Source organism: Aedes aegypti, chromosome 3, assembly GCF_002204515.2.
Source record: "Aedes aegypti strain LVP_AGWG chromosome 3, AaegL5.0 Primary Assembly, whole genome shotgun sequence".
Classification (NCBI taxonomy): Eukaryota; Metazoa; Arthropoda; class Insecta; order Diptera; family Culicidae; genus Aedes; species Aedes aegypti.
Genome location: NC_035109.1, coordinates 136,291,837 through 136,316,160, shown reverse-complemented (window position 1 = coordinate 136,316,160; position 24,324 = coordinate 136,291,837). Strand labels below are relative to the sequence as shown.

The window sequence follows — 24,324 nt, the reverse complement described above, 5'->3', positions numbered from 1 at the left end:
GTTACATTTAACACGTGCCTTGCTTTGCGCGCCACATCACACATACAAGCGTAGTTTTCTGCTGCACCGTGCCCTCTGCGCTCTCAGCATAAACAGACGAATTTGCCCCGCCCCCTTGCACACAAAAGTGCCTGTAAATAAGAGTGACGTCTTGTTCCAGTTTTGACAGGTCTCCTGCACGATTGGAACGCAGATTTGTATGGAAATGACAGTTCGCCGCTGTTCCACCTTTAGTTAAATCCACTCTGACAGGATGATTTAAAATAGAGAAAAAGTGCCCATTTGAATGGCAAGAATATGGTTTGCTTCTTCCTTTTGGTTCGGGTAGGGGAAATCGGCCAAGTGTATCGTGAGTTTCTAGGGAAGAATGTACGAAGAATGAGAGGGAGAGAAAAATACGAAAGGAACGACGCATGTGGCGTAACAGAGAGTAAACCGCTCTTTTCGCTCGGCTCAGTTCGCTCTTCTTTTGCAAGTCGCTGAGCCACTCAACAGATCCGGTTCACTAAAATGAGTGATTCGGATAGGATTCGTTCACTGACATGAGCCGTTTTGCCCATCTCTACTGAGTATCATGAAACTTTGGAGTTCATGCAAAATATTTTCTAAGATGTAAGATCCAAGTACCTTCAGTTTAAACTCCTTCCTTTTTAACGCCAATCATTGTCCATTATATAAAAACACGAACAATAATTTTCGTACTGAATCCTACAAAAAAAAACAATATTTTTTTCCGAATTCGATTAGAGTTGAAATAAACCAATAATTTCCATTACAAGTCCTTCCATAACTTTTACATAAAAATTACGCTAGAAATTTGATATTAATTGGATATGGATATGGATTAGTAGATTAATTTGTACAGAAAACTTTTAAACTTATTGAGGTATTCCTGGAGCAGTTTTGAGCTAAAAATGGAATTAGATCTTATTTAAGAATTTAATAGTCTCAGGACTTGCATTCGAAAAATAATAATAATTATTATTATTATTATATCCGTTGAATTTTTTGAGAAATAACAGAATGAATTGCAAAATCTCTTAATAAATTTATTCAAAAATTTCTTCAAAAATCTTCAGAAGAATCGCTAGTTCTGTTTAAAACAAAAATCTCTAGAAAATACTTGGATAATCTTTGGTATTCTTTTTTTTGGAGATTCATAGGACGACGGTTAGAGAAAACTCTGAAGAAATTCCTGAACAAAAATCTCGAAAAACATTTGATCATTTTCGCGAAAGAGTGTTTTTAGAACAGTTGAACGTATTCCGCTAGAAAAGTTTGAATTATTTTAAAAGTTCTGAACTGGGCATTTATGATGAAATTTCACAAACATATTTGCGAGAGAGTTTTGAAGGAATGTGGGAATATCAAATAGATTTAGACATGTACACAAACACTTAGAAAATTTTCTGTAAAAAATGCAGATAGATCTGTAGAGAACTTCTTTGAGAAATCTCTCTCAACGACTCTCCTGATTGAGTCCTGTTTAATTGCATATGAAAATCTTGTCTAAACAAATGTCAGCTGGAAGAATCTTAATTACCGAGAGATTCTCTTAAAGATTTGTTGAGGGAATCCGAAAAGAAGATCTAAGAGAACCTCAAAGATGAAGTTAAAAAAAACTGTTGGTAAGCTGTCTGAATATTTATGGAAATAATCCTTGCTTGGTGATCTTGAAGACAATTTCGGCGAGACTCCTAAAATTTCTTATACTTTTTCTCAGAGACATTCTCAGTCATTCCACAAATGAATGGTATTTTAAACTATTAATTAGAATTATATGTAATAAGTACGTAGAGGATCTCCAAAAAGATTTTTTTAAACAATTTATTAAGCATACTCCGGCGGAATTGTTCAAAAGATTTTTAAAGCCAAAGTCGATGCACTCTAGTGAACGAATGCAGGGACTGTTACTATTATATATTAAATTTACTGTTGTCTGACTACACCTTAGAGTGTATCCAAATGATCATTAAACGCATACGCGTGCGCAAGCAGTATACGCAACACTGCTGTCAGATCAATAAAAGAAAATAAACGAGCCTGAAAGGTCCTCTTTTCTACTACAGTATTCAACAAGTGAACATCGTTATTTTTACTCTCCGAAGTTACTACCCATAGTTGTGATTAAAAGTGAAATTTAGCAAGTTTCTAGTGAAGTTAGTTTAACCCTAGTGATACCCCCTTTTCCGGTGTTGTACCGGATAATAAAACATTTTAGTGGCGACGAGGAAAACGGTGTCCAAGAGTTGGATTTTCAGCGCGCGATCAGTGCAGCAGCTCGGGCGGCAGCCATCACGGGTGAGATTTTTCCCATTACCCGCGGGAAGGAGGATTAGGCTGGTCCAAAACTGACTGGAGCGGTGTAGGCATCTGCGCAGTGAATTGTGCGGCGTCGGTTGCTGGTTCTGGCGGGAGATTTCCGGCTACTACACCTTTTTTCGCTGGGTGGCGAGTTTCACGCCTTTATTCCGCTTGTTGGCTGTTGGTGAGGTTACGTTGTGATCGGATCATGGTTGGAAACGAGGCGACAACTACCGCACATCCAACACAAATCAGGCTCGTTAAGGATGGACGAGGTCTACGGGACCAGCCAAGACGTACAGTGCGAGTAGTTGACACTGGTCGGTCGTTGCCGACTGTAGCCGAACCCGAAAGACCATCTGAGGAGATCGATGTCTGGCAAATACCGGATCAGAGTGTTAGTGAATTAAGAAAGGATCAAAATGAAATAGTAGAGCGTATGAATAGGAAAAGAAAATTTCCGTCGGAACCGGTAGCGCTTACTGGCCTACCCCGACGTTCGAAAAGAATTAGGAAGTCTAGAGTAGAAAGTGAATTCGAATATTATTAAAGTTATTGTTATTGAATTACTGTTCAATCTTTTAGAAGAAGGAAGAACTATTATATATTAAATTTACTGTTGTCTGACTACACCTTAGAGTGTATCCAAATGATCATTAAACGCATACGCGTGCGCAAGCAGTATACGCAACACTGCTGTCAGATCAATAAAAGAAAATAAACGAGCCTGAAAGATCCTCTTTTCTACTACAGTATTCAACAAGTGAACATCGTTATTTTTACTCTCCGAAGTTACTACCCATAGTTGTGATTAAAAGTGAAATTTAGCAAGTTTCTAGTGAAGTTAGTTTAACCCTAGTGATACCCCCTTTTCCGGTGTTGTACCGGATAATAAAACATTTTAGTTACATTAGCTGGAACAAACACACTCGTGTTTGGCTCTTGTTTCGTTTCCTCGATGATGTCGCTTCTGACATTTATGACAGACAGATAAACCTCTTCTTCTTGTTGAGTTGTGGTTAACTATGCACTAAGAAAAGGAATTAGTTTTGGTTTTATACCAAACGGAGTTAGGTCAAATGGAGTTTTGAAAAAAAAAAAGTTTTACTGTATATTGGTAGTAGCTTAGCTTAGCTTAGTTTAGACTGACTACACATATCAATGGTTGCTATTCCGTGATTGACCGAAGTCAGTGAATATGCACAAAGAATCAACTAGCAGTTCGTCTGGGATTGGGCATAATCTTCTTCAGTGTGCATAATTCAGTGCGTCCATTTATACATGGTCAATAACGGCACCGGCCACGTCCTTGCAGTCAGGTGGGATTAAGGGGAGGAATGTTAGTGTGTAACCTTTGCTATTTGGAGACCGTGTTTTCCTCTGCATCTCCACAAAGGTCACTGGGGGAGATGGTTGTTAATAGGGAGGATCGTTGGGTCACAGGATTCACTTTGATAAGCGATTAGACCATGACAAACGACCATTTGTGAGATATAAACATACTTAGGAATATAATTACTTCAATTGACTTGATAAACTTGAGAAAATAATGTCGTTACTTGAAGTGACGAACCATACAAAGTTTGTTGAACAAATAGCTAAAAGCAACATTCCTACAGCTGCTAGGACGAAATATTACAATATTTTACTCAAATTGAAAATAAAATCGATTGGTTGGACCATCACATAATATTCTTATGCCGACACTTACAGTGGCGAACCATTCAAAGTCTTTTGAATAAAATAGCCAGAATAAAATGTTGGCAGTTTTGAAAGTCTTCACTTATAGCACAGACAGACCGAACCATTCAAAGCTATTTTTATTTATAAAAATAAAAGTAAGGGATTTTAATAAAAAAATAAAACAAAAAAGTTATGAATAAGAGTATATACCGACACTTACAGTGACGAACCATTCATAGTTTGTTGAAAAATCATATTTATGTAACGATTAAATGTGCGGTCATAGATATTTTACAGATTAGAAAAAAAAAACATGAAACGACCTCTCCAATTGATCCTTCATCCTTGATTGAGCAGCCACAACCTTTTTCAGCTTCACTCGTTTGCTCGGCCATATAAAAGCACTCAGAAAAAAGAAAAAAAAGGCGCGTGACCGGAGGATAAACAGACTAAAAAAACTCGGGCTTCCTCCATTTGGAGTGCATGGAGGAAGCGCAATCCGAAAAAATGACGATTTCTCGGGCGTTCTCGACGCACTGCCCGGCAGAAAAGAACGCGTCGCCTGAGAGGGAAAAATAATGACGACTTCTCGGGCTTTCTCGACGCATTACTATATATTGATAGTTGCATACATTAATTACTTAATTATTGGCATCAATTTCTTCATATTCCGAACCAAATTTCAGATAGAATTTCTCAGTTTGACCCAAAATAAAGCGTGGGAGCCGCTGTTCGTAGGTGATCTATGGGTCTGCGCAAAAAGGACAGGACGTCTTGTTAAGGTGCAGACACCAGCGGTGACATGATGGAAGGACTTTTTTCCGCCTTTGTCTCGTACTATCTCTTTGCCTTCGCTTCCCGCTTCGCACGGAAAATTGAACTTTTGCTACTATCCACCTATACAAAAGCTCCTTCTTCACTACGACGACTGCCAAGCCCCAGCCCAATGGGTACCTTAGCGAGAAAAGTCATGTGATTCTTTTGCTGTTGGCACTTTTATTTCCCTGCTCTCGATTTCCCACGAACCCGACAGCTGCCGGTCGGAAAAGGGTTTCCCGGGGTTTGTGAGAAGGAAGAAAATGTAGTTCCCCGGGAAAACTTAGGGTTTGATAGAGAGCGATGGCAAAGGAATGCTATTATTTGCCTTGTAGCCAGCCAGAGTGTATGGACCAGGAACGTCGTATACGTTACGAGACAAAGGAGACAAGTGTCACGTTCCGAGATCCGTTGTCTGTTGCGATACGATGTTTAGTTACATTGGACAGAAAGGACCCAACTGGGGGACACACCTGTTTGAACAAGGAAGACGTGGAAGAATGCGTAAAATGTATTACTTTTCGATTCGTTTGCTCCGGAGGATGTACAAGGAAGTGGTGTGTTGCTATTACATGGGATGCTGCACATTGAGTTCAGACTGAATGTTACAGCTGGGGTGCATTTCAAATTGTATCGCTTGAAGGATGCACTCGTGATGTAAAAAAGTAATTTTGTGTCGGTATCTAGTCGTTTTTCATGACGGTGATTGCTATTACTTTGTGAACTTGAGCATGATTGAGCGTCTGTAATTGCTGCTCTATTACTGTCAGCTTCGTTGCTTTTTAGTTGAAGAACCAATAAGTAGAGAAAAGTGTTACAAAACGAACTCTGAGAACACCATCAAATCCAAAAACAAACTTTGAAGCTTTAAAGGAATTGCTTTGGAGGCATTCTGTGTGTAAAATGTCACACGTTCCTCTTAAGTATTACTGTTTTAAGTAACGAGTCTTGAATAAATTTATATCATGTTTCACTAAAAAATATCAGCTGCTTTTGTTCAGTCTCCAGCTTGAGGTTAAATAAAAGTGGGATTATGGATATTCATTCATTTCACGCCAGAATACTCAATTCGTGGCCGCATCTCTCCATCCTCGGTTCTGCCCCACGCTCGCCAAATCGATACGCACTTGATCCGCTCACCTAGCTTGCTGCGCTCCACGCCTTTTTGTACCAACCGGATCCGAAGCGAACACCATCTTTGCAAGGTTGCTGTCTGGCATTCTTGCAACATGCCCTGCCCATCGTATCCTTCCTGCTTTGGCCACCTTCTGGATACTGGGTTCGCCGTAGAGTTGGACAAGCTCGTGGTTCATCCTTATCCGCCACACACCGTTTTCCTGCACACCGCCAAAGATCGTCCTAAGCACCCGACGTTCGAAGACTCCAAGTGCTTGCAGGCCCTCCTCGAGCATCGTCCACGTTTCATGCCCATAGAGGACTATCGGCCTTATGAGCGTTTTGTACATGGTACATTTGGTGCGGGCGTGAATCTTTTTTGACCGCAGCTTCTTCTGGAGGCCATAGTAGGCCCGACTTCCACTGATGATGCGCCTCCGTATTTCACGGCTAACGTTATTGTCAGCTGTCAGCAAGGATCCAAGGTAGACAAACTCGTCGACCACCTCGAACGTATCCCCGTCTATCGTAACACTGCTACCTAGGCGAGCCTTGTTGTGCTCGGCCCCACCAGCTAGCATGTACTTTGTCTTGGTTGCATTCACCACCAGTCCAACTTTTGCTGCCTCGCGTTTCAGGTGGTTGTACAGGTCTGCCACCTTTTCAAATGTTCAACCGACAATGTCCATATCATCCGCGAAGCAAACAAATTGACTGGATCTCGTGAAAATCGTACCCCGGCTGTTAAGCTCGGCTCTCCACATAACACCTTATAGCGCAATATTGAACAACAGGCACGAAAGTCCATCACCTTGTCGTAGTCCCCAGTGGGATCCAAGCGAACTGGAGTGTTCGCCTGAAACCTTCACACAATTTTGCACACCTTCCATCGTCGCTCTTATCAGTCTCGTGAGCTTCCCGGGAAAGCTGTTCTCGTCCATGATTTTCCATAGCTCTACGCGGTCGATACTGTCGTATGCCGCCTTGAAATCGATGAAAAGGTTATGCGTTGGGACGATCTGGGATAATACTTTGTAGGCCGAATTTAGAATGGTGATCGCTCGAAAGTTCGCACAATCTAACTTGTCGCCTTTCTTGTAGATGGGGCATATCACCCCTTCCTTCCACTCCTCCGGTAGCTGTTCTGTTTCCCAGATTGTGCCTATCAGCTGGTGCAGACAAATGGCCAGCCTCTCCGGACCCATCTTTATGAGTTCAGCTCCGATAACATACTTACCAGCAGCTTTATTGTTCTTGAGCTGGTGAATGGCATCCTTAACCTCCCTCAAAGTGGGAGCTGGTTGGTTTCCATCCTCCGCAGTACTGACGAAGGCATTTCCTCCGTTGTCCCGTCCTTCATTGCCTGTGCTCTCAGCACCATTCAGGTGCTCGTCGAAATGCTGCTTCCACCTTTCGATCATCTCACGCTCGTCCGTCAAAATGCTCCCATCCTTATCCCTGCACATCTCGGCTCGCGGCACGAAGCCGTTGCGGGATGTGTTGAGCTTCTGTTAGAACGTACGCGTTTCTTGAGACCGGCACAGCTGTTCCATCTCCTCGCACTCCGTTTCCTCCAGGCGGCGTTTTTTCTCCCGAAAGAGGCGGGTCTGCTGTTGCCGTTTCCGTCTGTAGCGTTCCACGTTCTGCCAGGTCCCTTGCTGCAGCATGACCGCCCGCGCTGCATTCTTCTCCTCCAAAACCTCTTGGCACTCCTCGTCGAACCAATCGTTCCGTCGACTCCGTCCCACGTACGCGACGTTGCTCTCAGCTGCATCGTTGATGGCTGCTTTTACTGCTCTCCAGCAGACCTCAAGAGGGGCTTCATCCAGCTCACCCTCTTCCGGTAATGCAGCCTCGAGGTGCTGCGCGTATGCCGCTGCGACATCCAGTTGCTTAAGCCGCTCTAGGTCATACGGGGGCGGCCATCGGTACTGTACGTTGTTAACGACGGAGAGTTTTGGGCGCAGTTTGACCATTACCAGATAGTGGTCAGAGTCGATGTAAGCGCCACGGGACCTATCGACGTCGATAATGTCGGAGAAGTGCCGTCCATCAATCAGAACGTGGTCGATTTGCAATTCTGTCTGATGTGGTGATCTCCAGGTGTATCGGTATGGAAGGCTGTGCTGGAAGTAGATGCTACGAATGGCCATATTCTTGGAGGCGGCAAAATCAATTAGTCGTAGGCCGTTTTGGTTCGTCAGCCGGTGGGCGCTAAACTTTCCAATGGTCGGTCTGAATTCCTCCTCCTGGCCAACCTGAGCGTTTAGATCTCCTATGATGATTTTGACGTCGTGGCTTGAGCAACTGTCGTACTCGCGTTCAAGCTGCGTGTAAAAAGCGTCTTTATCATCATCAGTGCTTCCGGAGTGAGGGCTGTGCACGTTTATTATGCTGAAGTTGAAGAACCGGCCTTTGATCCTTGCACATTCTCTCATTGATCGGCCACCACTCGATCACGCGCCTCTGCATATCACTTATCACTATAAAAGCTGTTCCCAGCTCATGTGTATTGCCGCAGCTCTGGTAGATGGTATGGTTACCTCTATACGTTCGCACCATTGATCCCTTCCAACACACTTCCTGCAACGCTACGATGCCTAATCCACGGTACTTCAGCACGTCGGCGAGTATACGTGAGCTCCCGATGAAGTTGAGAGATTTACAGTTCCACGTACCGAGCTTCCAATCGCTAGTCCCTTTACGTCGCTGTGGTCTTCGCCGATTGACCCGGTTCGTTGATTATTCGTTGCTTGATTTTTTTACGGTTGGCTTGCAGGGCCTGACACCAACCCCCTAGATTTCCGGAGGACCATTCCCCCTAAATGTTCGGAGGACCATAGTGCGCAGTTTAGCTTAGAGTCCTTCTCTGGCACTCGGACGATGATCAGCCGCTCCTAACATGGAGTACAGACGCTCAAGGTTTGTAGAAGCAGAAGTAAAAGCAAACCCCCCCTTCCCTGTCAGCATACGACCAAAGTTCCCACCGGGGGTTGGTTACCCGATCTTCCCTAAGGCTAAGGACCGCACAAAGGGGTCTATTTTATTCCTTCAGGTACGCGAGGTACCGTAATTTCGGGTGAAATTGATAATTTTTCACGGTTTTTCTAGTCTGTTTTCTATAATGTTAACAATGCCAAACAACTAAATGCAGGAAAACAAGTACGAAGGTGAGCCTCATCGACTCATGTAGCGAAATTTTCTAACAAATGTCATTTTAGTGTTAAAAAATATCTCTAAAACAAAAAATCAGGGGATCTCTTTTCGGGGTGAAATTGATTACATGTCAATGCCATTATTGTTAGTTTTCAAAACAACTCTTCATGATAAATTTGAGCTCTCTGAATCCGAATATGCTTGTCAAATTCTTAACAATTCAATATTTATATAAATAACGAACAGTTAAATTTCAACAATTACGCGGAAAACGCCTAAATGTATGCAATTTCCTAAGGAATTCAATGATATCTAACATAAATTTTATTAATTCAACCATATGAGCTAATTGGTACGAGTTTTGGTAATGAAATCTGGTGTTAGGATATATCTCAAGCATCCTCACAAACTTTCAGGTTTATACCATGTTCAAATCCTTGCTTAGAAATAGAAGTTTATAGATGTTTGTCAATACAGCAACGTGCATGATTTTGAATTTAACATTATTTTCATAATAATAAACATTCTTCAACGCAAAAAAACTTCACAACTCACAATTCGACAATAATTACGAAAAACAACGTTCATTTATTGCAGCTTACATTTATATTTATGCTTCATTACGAATAAATGAAATGGTGTGATACGATGATCAATTTCACCCTTCTGATCAATTACACCCGATTTTACGGTACCAATGGTACGCCATGCCCAACCATTTACCAACCATTAAATTTACTTATTAAACGTTTAATTTGTTCATTTATAAATAAAACAATTAAGACAAAAATAGAATATAATATTCTCATAATTATTTGACGCTTTATAATATTTGTTTGATTGTATTTATCAGAAGAAAAATTGCTTAGAAAACATTTAATCTTATAATAATTATTAATGTTTTGAAGCTGAATCAAATATGAAGTTAAGGTGATTATAAAACGAAGCCAAATTTTGAATTTCCAAGTGCACAAGACCGGAGAACAACCGTTCGCGTTGAAAACCAATCAAATTGCTTGCTTGCTGGTCGTGACCAATGAGATAAATTTACAACGCGGAGCGCTTTTTGGTTCTCAAGTCTTATGCTCTTGAAAATTTGAGGTGTGGCTTCGTTCTATAATCACCTTAAATAAGTCAAACAGAAAACTTTGGGAAAAAAATGTTAGTCAATTTTGTTTCAGTACTACTCTTGTTACCAACATGATTCAAAATGCTACATTCACTAGTTAGGACCCCTCCCTCCCCCTCGTCACATATCGCCACACATTCGCGAAGACCCCCCTCTGTGTGTGTGTGTGTGTGTGTGTGTAATCCAACTAACACCCACTGTCCGGCAGCGATATTATGGAAGAAATCTTTCTGCAATGCTTTTTGATGCTCTTGCAGAAAGCTTTAGTCCAGGAGTTAGAAGGTGATAACTCTATTGCAGATCCAGTGACCCATTTCAGAATGGCTGGAGAGACACATCCATTCAGAAGTCACCTTCACTAACAAGCCCCGCATGCATGCATTACCGTTATCAAATGGATAAAGGTAATGAAAACACACTTCCTGTTTAAAAGATGCTTTCTTTTAAACTGGCACGTATTTAGTTTTTTTTTAGTAAAAATCATAATCAGAACAATCTCACCGAAAACCATCTAAGGTGGCATTGCCGTCGTCATGGAAACCTTCGACTCAACCAGCGTTGGGATATATTTTTCTTCCTCTTTCGCCTTTTCCGCGCATTCGTTCGTCATTTCACCACACAAAAACCATTTCTTCAATGTCTTTAATTGTACGACGTTTCTTTCACATTAAAGCACTTTTCTCCAACAAATCGAATTACAGAACGTGATATTTGTTGCTTCTAATTTGTTCCTTTTGTCAGAAAGAGGCTCTCTGCTATCAATTAGCGACTTTTTTTTTATCACGTTTCAACATTCTGGGTGGCGGTAGAACCCGAATCCAAATTTCGGAGACAAATTTTTCCAGGGATACTACTAGCCTACTACCTACTAGCCAGTTGCAATTGCCGGTGAACCGTTACAACAAAACACGAATTATAACGTTCAATTACGGGGGCTTTCGGTGATTCACTCTCAAACTAAAATTCTGCTTGCGTAGCACTAACCAATATCGGCGGAATCACGAAATACGGGAGCACGAAAAAAAAACCACGCGGAGCAAAATAAAACACGACCGTTCGCGGCAAAGCCTACTGCGATCCGGGACAATTCGCGGGACATTCGCGAAGACCCCCCTCTCCCCCTAAAATGCTGCGTCATTTATGGACGACCCCTTACAACTTTAATGTAATTCTCTGGCTATATACCCGGCCCGGTATGGATGCTGATTACTGAAAATCAATTTCCTCCAAGATTCGGTTCTATCCCGTTAGGCCGAAGACCATTAGGCTGAATGCCGTTAGGCCGTAAGGGTCTTTAGGCCGAAAAGGTCATTTGGCCGAAAATGACCGATAGTAAGGTCGGATGGGAAACTAACAGGAATAGGTCAGGATAATTAACATGACCAACAAACCGTAGTCGAATGGATTGGCATTTGTTAGAGCAGGATGAAAGCAAATCATCCTAGAAGTCCACAATATTAGCTGTGAAATATAATTAGAAAGAACAGCCTCTGATCAAAAGAAGGAAAAAACACTAATGAATGTGTTTATACCATTTGAAATAGTGATAAATGATCAAATGTTATTTTGGCCTAACGACCCTTTCGGCCTAGCGACACTGTCGGCCTAACGGTATTCGGTCTAGACGGCCTTCGGCCTAACAACATTTGGCCGAACGGAATTCGGCCAAACAACCTGTACCCATGGATATGAAGTTATTTGTAATGTTATTTGCAAAGACATCTCTCAAAAAATGTTGGTGTATTCCTGGAATAGTTTCTGAACCAAAAATAGATAGACCATAGATTTTTAAAACCTGAAAAAATACCTGATGTAATTTTTGAAGAATATGTTTAAGAAGTTCAAAAGTGTGTAACTCAACGCAGTGTAGAGTTATTAGGTCGAAAATGGCCGATAGTTCCAATGAACCATAAGGTCGAATGGATATTACCAGAGATAGGCCAGGATAACTTGCATGACCCAGAAGCTGCCAGATAAATTTTCAGATCGAAGGAACTGTTAGTTGTTCGATCAGGATAATTTGCATTACCTAGAAGCGCACAATAACCGCTGTGAAATATAACTAGAAAGTACAGCTTCTGATTAAAAGAAGGAAAAACACTGATGAATGTGTTAGCCATTTGAAATAGCAGTAAATGATCAAATGATATTAAGGCCTAAGGACTAATGACATTCGGCCCAACGTCCTACGCCCCTAAAACCTGAAATAATACCTAAAGTAAGTTTTGAAGAATTTTTTTAAGAAGTTCAAAAGTGTGTAACTCACGGCAGTGTAAATCACGGCTGATCACCGGCAGCTACAGTTGGCTTAAGGAGGGTTCACAAAAGTTGACCCTTCCCAGCGGCTAACGCGACTCCTTATATACCCTTAATATCTAGAGTCGGCACGCTTATCCTTGCTGTTTAGCGGACTTCAGGAAAACACTTGAGTTGCCTTTTTACACTACTGTTTATTAATTCTACTTCTTCTTCCTTTGCTTCTTCTTCTTATTATTATTCTTCCTCTTCTCTATCTATCTCACTGATATCTTTTCTAACCTCACTCTACTTCACCTACTTCCTTAAGACTATTCTGACCTTATCTCTTTCTCCTTCGGGGCCCCTCTGCCGATGTCCGCGCTGTTTCTGTCCGGTCCATGGTTTCCTGCGGCCATTGCTGCCATACTTGGGCCACAAGATGAGCGCATTGAAGAATGGGTCTCCTGGTCTTTGGCTTGGTGTAGCGATTGGCCGGAACTTCATTTGCCCAATTTGGGGTTCTGTGATATACTTGTCATTGTATGCTATTGAAATATATTTAGTTATAAAGGAGAGAGGCTTTCTTGGCCTTATACGTAGTGTTGGCCTTTTCACTGTTGGCTTTTCCGCTCTGGCCAATCTGTGTGCCAACATCTGTTCCAAGCTTAGGGAGCTTTTTAAGCCAATCTTAAGCTTTTTGAGAGTTGAAACTATTTAATATTAAACAAATTTATAGTCGGTTTTTCCGGGAATTAAGTCCGAAGGGTTACATTCGGTATATTCTTAGCGGTCCAAAACTCTGCATTTATATTGTTGAATGTCAGAACATAATGATTTAGGAAAACTAAAATGATTTTCAATGCAAATATATGAAGATAAATTGACATATCCCCAAAAATAGCTATATTATAAGCAACATAGAAGATAAATCACAAAATCCTTCAAATTAATAGATTCTTTAATGCATTGTTTATAAAATTATTCCAAGAATTTTAACAATCCTTAAGAATCCTCTAAGAATGATTGTTCCCGCGGATACGATCCGGTAGGGAATAATTACACGAGAGAGATGTGATCGAATTCACGATTTATTTCTAACTGATTTGGTAGAGTTTACCGTGCCCTATTTATACTCCTTTACCCTATTCAACTCTCACACAATATTATGTTTACTTCTTCTTGTATGCAATCTTGTGTTGTGTGTTAATGCAGCTGAATAATATGTATTGAAATGTCATAACAATAAATGATTGTGTGTTGATGTTTATGTTTACAAAGATCGAATTGGATATACTGATCCACTTTTCATCTATTTTGTGATTGTTTTACAGTAGCTACATTGGTATGATAAATGGAGAAAAGGTAAGTACAGTATATTATCAAAAAGTGCGAATTCAATATGTGCGGTTTGGCGCCTCAGCATGAGGCATGATCGTCTGCCGGCGCGGTGTAATGAAAACACCCCGGCAGCTTGCTGATGGCCTCAACATTCCGCCCACCAAATTGGGCACAATTTAAAACATGATTATTGCGATGACGATACAGTGAAACTGCGAGTAGGATACTGCATGTGATGATTGCGATGATGATTTGCCGCCCACCTTGAGTGATCAGGTTGGTGTGATGATGATCGCCGTATTCACGTAGATGCTTGATGATAGATCACCGTACAGAAATTTGGTGTTGGAATTGTATGTACCGCCCACTTTGAGCAATTGACTAGAGATGTGGTAGTACGATGAACAGAGTGACGATCACGTTGCGATGCCATCACGAAGGCAATAGCTAGATTGTTACAGGCAACGGATTGTAGCGATCGAGGGATTGCTCTAATGAAGATAGCGTAGTGGTTTACCATCTCAAAGGCAATGACTGCGGCCGAAGAATGTTTCGCTCTTGGAAGCCGCTCTGATGATGGCGATGATGGTGTATGCGTGAACCCTTGCAATGTCTAGGTTTCGGGCATCGGACTGTTGCGCACGACGAATCCCTTTCGAAGGGAATGAGAGTTTTTATCGTTGTACCATCTCGAAGGCAATGACTTCGGGCAACGGATTGTTGCCATCCGCTTCGACGATGATGACGAAAATCGATACGAAGGACAAACACCTCGAAGGCAATGGCTACCGTCAACGGACTGTTGCTCTCAGAGTAGCTGCTCCGAAGATGGATGAACGATGCGATGCGTATTGTATCATGAAGGCAGTAACTACGGGCAACGGATTGTTGCGCATGTGGTAGTCGCTTCGCTGATGAAGAAGATGCCGAGTATTTCGATGGTATTAGTTGAAGTAGCTCCATCTCGAAGGCAATGGCTTTAGGCGACGGAGTGTCGCTCATGACGTAGCCGCTTGACGATGATGCGAAGAACGATACTTTCGAAGGCAAACGATTTAGGCAACGGACTGTTGCGCTCAGCGAAAGTGCTCTAAACAGAGTAGTTGTAGTAGTAGTCGTACCGGAGGTAATAATTGCGTCTGGAGCAATCACTTCGGCAATGATGGAATGATGATGAGCAGAAGCGTGGAATGAGTAACGCTATTGCATGCTTGTTGATGTCCCAGTGGTGGTGTCGATTTGTAGTGATGATATGGCGGTCGTGCAGACGATCGTCGAAACTGCGTAGTCAATGTTCCAACTAAATGCATGTCACTCGCGACGACTGAACGAACTACACTATCACTACGAGAACACTAGGATGCTTATAACGAACAAGCATCCTGTCTACAGCGCCAAACTGTTCCCGCGGATACGATCCGGTAGGGAATAATTACACGAGAGAGATGTGATCGAATTCACGATTTATTTCTAACTGATTTGGTAGAGTTTACCGTGCCCTATTTATACTCCTTTACCCTATTCAACTCTCACACAATATTATGTTTACTTCTTCTTGTATGCAATCTTGTGTTGTGTGTTAATGCAGCTGAATAATATGTATTGAAATGTCATAACAATAAATGATTGTGTGTTGATGTTTATGTTTACAAAGATCGAATTGGATATACTGATCCACTTTTCATCTATTTTGTGATTGTTTTACAGTAGCTACATTGGTATGATAAATGGAGAAAAGGTAAGTACAGTATATTATCAAAAAGTGCGAATTCAATATGTGCGGTTTGGCGCCTCAGCATGAGGCATGATCGTCTGCCGGCGCGGTGTAATGAAAACACCCCGGCAGCTTGCTGATGGCCTCAACAATGATTGTTAAAAACTATTTAGGAATAGCTTCCCTGGGTATTTCCGACATTCAGTTTACATGTGGATTAAAATGTGTGAAATATTCAATACAGCAACAATTTCAATCAACATTCCTGAGTTTATCGCTGCTCCGGAGAGCCTCTTATGGGACACACCATCGCCTCTGAAACATGAGCAATACCCACACTCTCATCACATAGTTGCACCTGTTGTGCACTGATTCTATTAAGGATCCTCCGGTGATAGTTCATCTTCCACTTCACTACTGTACACTGGAAGGGCAATCCACTTGAGAACAAAGTTAATCCATATAATTCAATACACCGAACGCCGGCAAACTTTGAACCGATGGACCATTATTTAGAGAGCGGGAGCTCAGAATCCAACCTGAATGCTTCATCCCGTGTCGTTTGCCGACTCGCAGGTCTGTCTGACTTCCACCCGGATAAACGGATACCTACCTACTGGAGAGAGGAAAGCTCAATGATGCACACAAACTTCCACAAACACCCTCGAACCGACGATCGAAGGAAAAGCCGGTAGGTACGCCATTCTCGTCGACCGATGCCACCGTTGTTTCTATGAAACCCGAACTAAAGTTCACAAACGGGTGAGCTTTAGAGTCGAAGCGGAAAATTTATTACCAAGTGCCTGACAACGACGACCTAAACGAAACGATGCCCAGCCCAAGCACTGTCGACAAAATTCTAGGTTTTCCATTCCAGAGTGAGTCCAGTTGACTCGTGTGCAACTTTTCACAGTGCTGATGCCGTTGGTGGACTATATAAAGTGCTGAGAGGGGATTCAATTCGCACCGAGGTGCAGCATCATGTTTGCAGCATCAACACCTCCATGGTTTTACGGATGAACTTTACATGCTCGTCGTCGCTTCAGCAGGGGATCAGATTCGGAAAAACCATTGAGCCAGCGCTTACATACAACAAAGTCGGAAACAGTTCAGTGGAGCTTCACGGCGCAGTCTGGCAGTCCATTTTGGTCAGTTTCCATTACCCTGAGGCGGATAGTTCCATATAATCGGCACGTAGTTTGCATTGCAGTTTAGAACAGCTTGGTGTAAATCTGCTGTTAATGAAGTATGGAGTTTTTAGAATGATGTTGTACATCCGGTGGAGGCCAGAATCTATTTGAAAGAATTTGTAATCATGTCGCTGAAGAAGATTTACGACTTCTTGTCGCTGGAGATGCAAATGCTCACGGTGGTGCTGACATCCCAAAAAACTTAAAGCGATAGCATAACCGGCGGCCACTGTATTCTACTATAGGGGTAGTCGGGGCGATTTGGCCAATGGGGTGAAATGAGCACCCCTTGAAAACTGCATAAATTCTTGAAATTTCATCTGAAATAACATGCAACCCTAATGCTAAGTATGCTATTCCGCTCAAGAAAAGTAAAAATTTCTGCCCAAGAAATGGTCAAGAAATTTCCTACAGTGAGCTCCATTTGAATTGACATTTCTTTTCAACTGCATACTGCGATCAAAGAAAAATGCTTTTCTTGAGCATTTCTTGCAAGAAATTTCCCACGCATTGAGATAGGCGATTACTTTTCTGTTGAAGTGCATACTTCGCTTAAAGCTGACAAGGAAATGAAGCAATAGACAATAGCAATAGACATTAGACTGGCCCAGCTTAGTATGGGAGAAAAATAAAGTTGTATAATTCCACGGGGCACCCACCAGGATTATTCTTCAGGGTTAGAAGAAGACTTCCTAAAAGTTTCGGCGCATTTGGTCGTTCCATGAGCTGGCGCAATTGAATTGAAGTTAATATGGGATTTTCAGCTCAAACATATAGGAAACAGCACATCATCTCCTGTTTGAATCAGGAAAATAGTTGATCGCGTTCAATTGAACCCAGAATGTCAAAAACACAACTTGATACCATAGCAAACAATATTGTAGAAGGTTGTATGATGATTAAAATTGATAAAGTTGGTGTTTTAACTATCTGAAGTAGATTTGCAATATTGCTTAGTATTCCTTTAACTAAGCTGAATAGTAGCCACTATGCGCATCATAGCCACCTATGACGCTGGGCGAGCTGCGGCACAAGGTGCATGCACATATGTAATTGTACAGGAGTGCTGATCTAAGCCTAACTTTCAACAACTGAAAGCTAAATGAAAATGAGCTTAAATCTAGATACAATCTTCTTCAACTATGTTCATTAGCGTATCAACTAGTAAATTTGTCATTCTGGGCTCAATTGAACGCGATTAACTAGTGTACGAGACGAAACAGTGACATAGGGTCAATTTGCAATATATTTGAGACGAATATTCCATACAAACTTCGAATGGAATGCGCCAGCTGGTGGAGCAATCAAATGAGTTGAAATTTTGCGAGAGCTTTTTTCTTACCCTAAGGCACATGTTTAGGGGGTGCCCCGTTGAATTTTACAACTTTTTTGTTTAAGGGCCAGTCTAATAGACATGCTACAAGTGAGTGTTCTAAACTCAAAGAAAAAGAAATAAATGAAATAAAAAAAACTGCCCATATTGCCCCGAATAGCTCTTTCAAATTTCATCATTTTAGAATGATGAAATTTGACTGTTAGAATGTTTTTTTAAATTTAATCTTTTTGCACGGAGTGTTTATAAATACTAATAACTTTCACGTGTAGTGAAAAAAATAATTAAATTTTTAGATAATATGAATTAATTTTACAACCAAAAATAGGGTGCTCATTTCACCCCATCGGTAAAAAATCGACTCAAAAAACAAAACAAATTTTGAAAAATCTCTCATTTATTCGGGAATTTTATAAGACAACGGAAATCAAATAGATCTAGTGTATTGATCTAAGAAATGTTGAAAATCATGCAAAAATCCAAAGTTTCCATAATATTTTCATCATTTTTATCGACTTCTTCTTAAGGTGGCCAAACTGCCCCACTTTCCCCTAACTATAGTTCATAGGAACAGCACAAGCGCTTGTTTATGCAAATTTTATGGCACACATTTGGTCGTAAATATTGTTAGTCCCCCTGTGTATACAGTCGGCCAAATGTAGTCGTTTATCTCGGTGCGAAGGTCTAGCGACAGGAATCACACGAAAATCCCTGCTACAGTCAGAGGATGAATGTATACTTCATGAAGATTACAGCCACTGTTCAATGTGCACCATTCGCATCAACATTGATATTTTTATTGACCTTAGCATCCCTGACCTATTTTTAGAACCAAATTTCCGTGATCTTTTGGCTCTGCTTTCCATAATTTTTAGTCGATTCCAACAAAATTTTGACATTACACACACTATTCAAGTTCTATGAAATGTGTCGTGAACTCGCGGTTTGCGACTAGGTTCGATGTCCTCATCGCCGCTGCGAGCTCGTTCCACGTGATCCATCGTGCCGCACCGGTTTGGTGGATTAGGGGATAATTCGACCCTTGCTGCGCTGTTGGGAATATTTTATTTTTTTTTTTTTTTGCAACTCTTTTTGTTCGCAATAATTTTCCGAGGAAAACTATTTTGCGTAGGAATAGTATCCAAGAACTCTTTAGTGAAAACCGTAACAACTCTTTTTAGTGAAAACCTTATAACTCTTTATGCTAGTCCTAATCTAAAAAGTTCTTAGAAGAACTAATAGATCAGGAAAAGCTATTTGTAGTATGAATACTACTGATACCGCTCGTATCCAGCTGACTACCTTCTCCAGAAGCACGTGTTTCAATTTTCGCGCCTTCGGTTGCACACACGCGATGATTCGATCCGATCCGTTCTTGCTTCGATGAGAGCGCTGGCTGCCCACGCGTTGGTTGCCCTAGCAACCGCGAATTGCGCGGGGTTTTTTTTTTTTTCGCGTCCCGCTTTGGCTGGCTGTCCGTCAGGTGATCGATCTCACGCTCGAGGGGGTGTTTGCCTCTTGAAGACTTGCTGCTGCTCTGATGCTTCTGCTGCGCCGTTCGATTTCCGAATGACTCGCGTGGGCCTCAAACTGGTGGTTTTGTAGCCGGATGGCCCCTCGCTCAAGTGGTGGTTACGCGACGCTTTTCGCGTCGGTTGGCTGGCTCGTCCGATTGGGTTTCGCGCCGATTTCTGCGCGTGCTGGCTGGTGGCTAGTCGAATGTTGACTTGTAGAAGAAGTCACAATCGTGTCCGCGTCCGAATGTAGAATGAGCTCAGTACCGGAGTGCTGGGCATATTTATACCCGATCAGATATCAGTCTAGTGGAGGGGAAATTTTCAAATTCCCCTATTGGACAATGAATTGCGCGCCTTTTTCTTTTTTTTTTTTTTTTTTTGCTGATACGCTGAGTATTCGAAATTCTAGGCAAACGTACGAGGGTTGTGGGGAATTTGTTTGTTTCTTTTTTTCGGAATTGTAAAATAAGAAAGCTACACGATGATTATTAGTTTTTCATTTCAGTGAGTTTATTATATAATTTATTTATTTCTCTTCTCTTCTCTACAATGCCCCTTTCTCCTACTCTTTACTCGAATATAGAAAATAGTATCATATCCTTAAATCTATTCGGTTTCCTAATCATTCTTTGGGGCCGCGTTGATATAGCATTTGAACCTACACATTCTTCTACACTTTCAAATTGTAACACAGGATTTTCTGCTTCGGGTTCATTGAGATCTTCTCCTTGTTGATGAGAATCACCTGGTGTTTGAAATAACCCTTGATCGTTCTCATGTAACTCCTGGTTGATGACTTGCTCCGATTCGTGCTCCAGATTTTCGGGCAGCTTTTTGACGTCCTGGACATTTCGAGAGTATTGGACTCCGCGGTCACTTCGTACCACTACCTTTGCCCCTTCTCTGGCTATCACGGTGAATCTGAGGAAAACAATATTTGAACCAATCATAAGTGCATCAATTTTACATTTATTTATTTTTTTTGTATAAGTATACCTGTCGGCAGAGAATGTAGGATCTGATTTCTGCTTTTTCTGCTGCGCAATTAGTACTCTGTCTCCAATCATGATGTCCGAACATTTGGCCCCTCGTCGCAAATCAGCATATCTTTTGCTTTCCAGTTTAGAGGCAGCATCTCTTTCTCGTATGTCGGTTCTGTCCAGCTGCTCGGGCGAATTTTGGCTCCAAAGGCATGGAAAAGTACCTCTGCATTTCCATCCCATCAGCATTTCAAAGGGTGTTACGCCTAGTCGTGATAAGGGTCTTACTTTATTGTGCATGTGCAGGTATTTATTCAATGCAGTTCTCCAGTTTGTTTTGTCCAGTTTTGAAGCTGCCAGAGCATCTTTTATGCCTTTATTTTGTCTTTCGACGGCCCCATTTGATTGCGCACTTAATGGTAATGATTTGCGAACTGATACGCCTCTCTCTTCCCATGTTTTAATAAATTTATCGCTTTGGAAGGGTGGACCATTATCGCTTTGAATTGCCAGTGGGTAACCCCATACCTCAAAAATTCGCAAGAGGGCTTCATTGGTGGCTTCAGCGTCCATTCGTTTCATCTCGATAACGTGTAGATAGCGAGAGTAGGTATCCACAACTACCAAAAATTCTCCATAACCAAACTCGTGATCGGCAAAAAAATCTATTTGAAGTATTTCCCACGGACCGTGTGGAAGTTCTCTACTTGTCAACGGCAGTGGTGCATTTTTTCGGGACAGTCTCAAACAAGTTTCACAGTTCTTTACATATGTTTCAGCGTCTTTGCTTAGTTTTGGCCACCAAAAATAATTCCTTAGGATTCTTTTCATTGATGCTGCTCCCATATGCCCTTGATGAGCTACCTTGAGAGCCTTATTTCGCAACTGGTTTGGCAAAACTACTCGGTCTTCCTTGAAAATAAGGGATCCTAGGGTTCTGAAATGCTTTGCTTGAGACTCATAGCAACGGAGATGACTAGTCCATTGCCCTGTATTGAGCGCTTCTCGAACATCTGATTGTTCAACGTCGTTCTCTGCCTGTGTTTCGATTTCGTTCCACGAAAAATCCATTTCACCAGCATCGAGCAAGTACAGCAAATGTCGGTCTGCTGCATCATCGAAGGGTTCTGTTAGTGGAGCGTGTCCAATCAATCTTGATAATGCGTCTGCCAAATTCTCGTTTCCAGGAATGCGTTCTACTTTGAAGTTATATGGTTGCAACCTAAGTGCCCACGCCTCCGCACGAGATATTGCTCTTTTTCCGATGCGATGCAATCCACCGAATATAAATTCATTGGATTCTGCATCTGATCTAATGGTGAACTGGACACTCATGAGGTACGTTGAAAATTTTTCAACTCCCCAAACTATCGCGAGGGCCTCTTTTTGAGTATGGGGATATTTCATTTCGGTGGCTGATAATGCCTTTGAAGCGCATGCGATCACTCTAGGCTTCGCGTTTGAGTCGAATTGTACAAGTACAGCACCCAGTCCGTGTGGCGAGGCATCTACGAAAAGCTCTGTTTTATCATCTCGATTATAGTAACCAAGTGTTTGAATCGTTTTCCAGGCGTTGCAAGTGAGGTTCTCGAATTCTGCGTCATGTTCATGTGTCCAATAAAAATGGTCGGATTTGGCCAGCTCTCTTAAATGTCGTGTTTTATCTGCACGCTGGGGTATGAACCTTTCTATGAAGTTGATCAACCCCAAGAAACTTTTAACTTCCGCTTGATTTTCTGGTCGACGAAAGTTCTGAATCGCTTGTATTTTACTGTCGTCTACACTCCAGCCTTCTTCAGACAACTTAAAGCCGAGAAAGGTAACTTCTTGTTGACCCAATGCACATTTCTCCACGTTTATGTTTACGTTATGGCCTTGTAGTCGTGCCATGACCTCCTTCAGATTTTTGTCATGCTCTTCCTTTGTATGTCCGAAAATAAGCACATCGTCTAGGTAGTTCACAACTCCCTTGCATCCCGAAAGAATGGTGGACTGCATAATCTCCTGAAAAATATCAGGAGCGTTGCAAAGCCCAAATGGGAGCCGACAGCACCTATACATGGCCTCGCCTGCGAAGAAATTAGTCAAGTGGCGACAGTTTTGATCAAGCACGACATGGAAAAATGCACTTTTCAGGTCAATGGTTGAAAACCATTTGGCTCCATGCAGTTCCATAAGTATTTCTTCAAATGTTGGCATTCGAAATGGAGTTCTATGAATGCATCTGTTTGGTCCCCGAAGGTCTACAACCAAGCGTATATCCTCAGCTCCTTTTGGTACAACCAACAGTGACGAACAGAATGAACGATCCATGTCATCTGTGACAAGCTCAATAATCCCTGTTGAGAGCATTTCGTCTAATTTTCGCTTCGTTAGATCCTTGTAAGCGGCCGGGATGTGGGTATAAACATTTCTGGCTGGAGGCATTTCTTTGTTGTAATGCAAAACAACTGGCGGAACATTGAACTTGGGGAATTCATTTACCGGCTCATTAGCTACCGAATTAACTGTCGCCAGTTCACATGGCCATGGAATGTTAGCCATTGGTATTGTCAAGCCCACAATAAGAACACTGTATCTTGTAGAAGTGTTAAATCCCAATAATGCTCTTCCTTCATCCACGACATAGAATTTCTCAATGTATACAGGTCTGTCTTTTGATACGTACAGCTCAGCAGAAAATGTAGCTATGACTTTTATATTGGACGATGTAGCATATGCTCTAAGCTTTTTGTCTGTGGTGTAGCTCAGATCTATAAGCTTGCTCCGTGTTGTGCCTGTTCGAAGCATTTTCTCAAATTGCTTTTTTGTGATCGTATTTACTTGCGCCCCAGAGTCTATGAAGAATACAACGCGGAATCCGGCAACACGTGCAATCACGAAAGCATCTTCTTCTGTTTGGCAGTCAGAAGGCATCGATACAACTTTGTCTATGGCTAATAAGTCATCTTCTGTACAATTCTGAACCTGGAATATGCATTGAAATTGTTACTTAATTTCTTATCATTTGCGTATTTCTTGAGTCGATATTCGATTAGTGAAATGCCGGAAATTAGAAATTAGAATAAGAAAATCAATATCGACCCAAAGTGTTTCTCTCTTCATGTATTTTTTTTTTTTTTTTTAACGTTAGTTACATTTATCAGTTCAATCATTTATTCAAACAAATTCTCAAAATTTATGTTTTCAATTACATATTAATCAATTTCACTTACATCGACCGGTGCAATTTCATTTGTCTCTACTTCATTCTTGATAGCCGCAATTTTTCGAGGGGGAGCATCGTTGTTGTCTTCGGCGTGCCGCTTTGCTCCGATTCTAGCGACACCTTGAGATGGGCAGCATCGAGCTAGATGTCCTTGCTGTTTGCAAGTGTGGCAAACTTTGTCGATGACTGGACAGTGCCCAGAATCGTGGTAGACGCTTGCACAACGCCAACAGGAGATATTCGACGATCCTTGACTGCGTGCTACAGTACGATGATACGGTGGTCTTCCACGGAATGCATGGTTGAATCTCCCAAAAGTGCCTCGCTGAGAATGACCACGTGGACGAACGTGGCTCGTGATTGCAGCAATCGATGCTGTTCTTTGTGGCTGACGCATTTTCTGGAACTCTTCTTCATTAGACAGTTCTGTATCATGGTCGCGTACCAGATCGATTAAATCGTTCAACGAACCTTGTCGCACCCAATTACGATGTGCAAGTGTGCGCACTCGTTTGTCGGTTGAACTTTTAATCACTGTGCGGGCCACAGCTTCCATTTCATCATCCTCTTTGTCGTAGCCACAAAGTTTGGCTGATGCAGCA

General features: G+C 41.8%; 1 protein-coding gene across 4 annotated transcripts in view; it reads right to left on the bottom strand.

Moving 5' to 3' along the window:
• The window catches only part of LOC5575615, a 984,994-nt gene that overhangs the window by 337,244 nt on the left and 623,426 nt on the right, over positions 1-24,324 (bottom strand). The gene's annotated exons all lie outside the window — the stretch shown is intronic.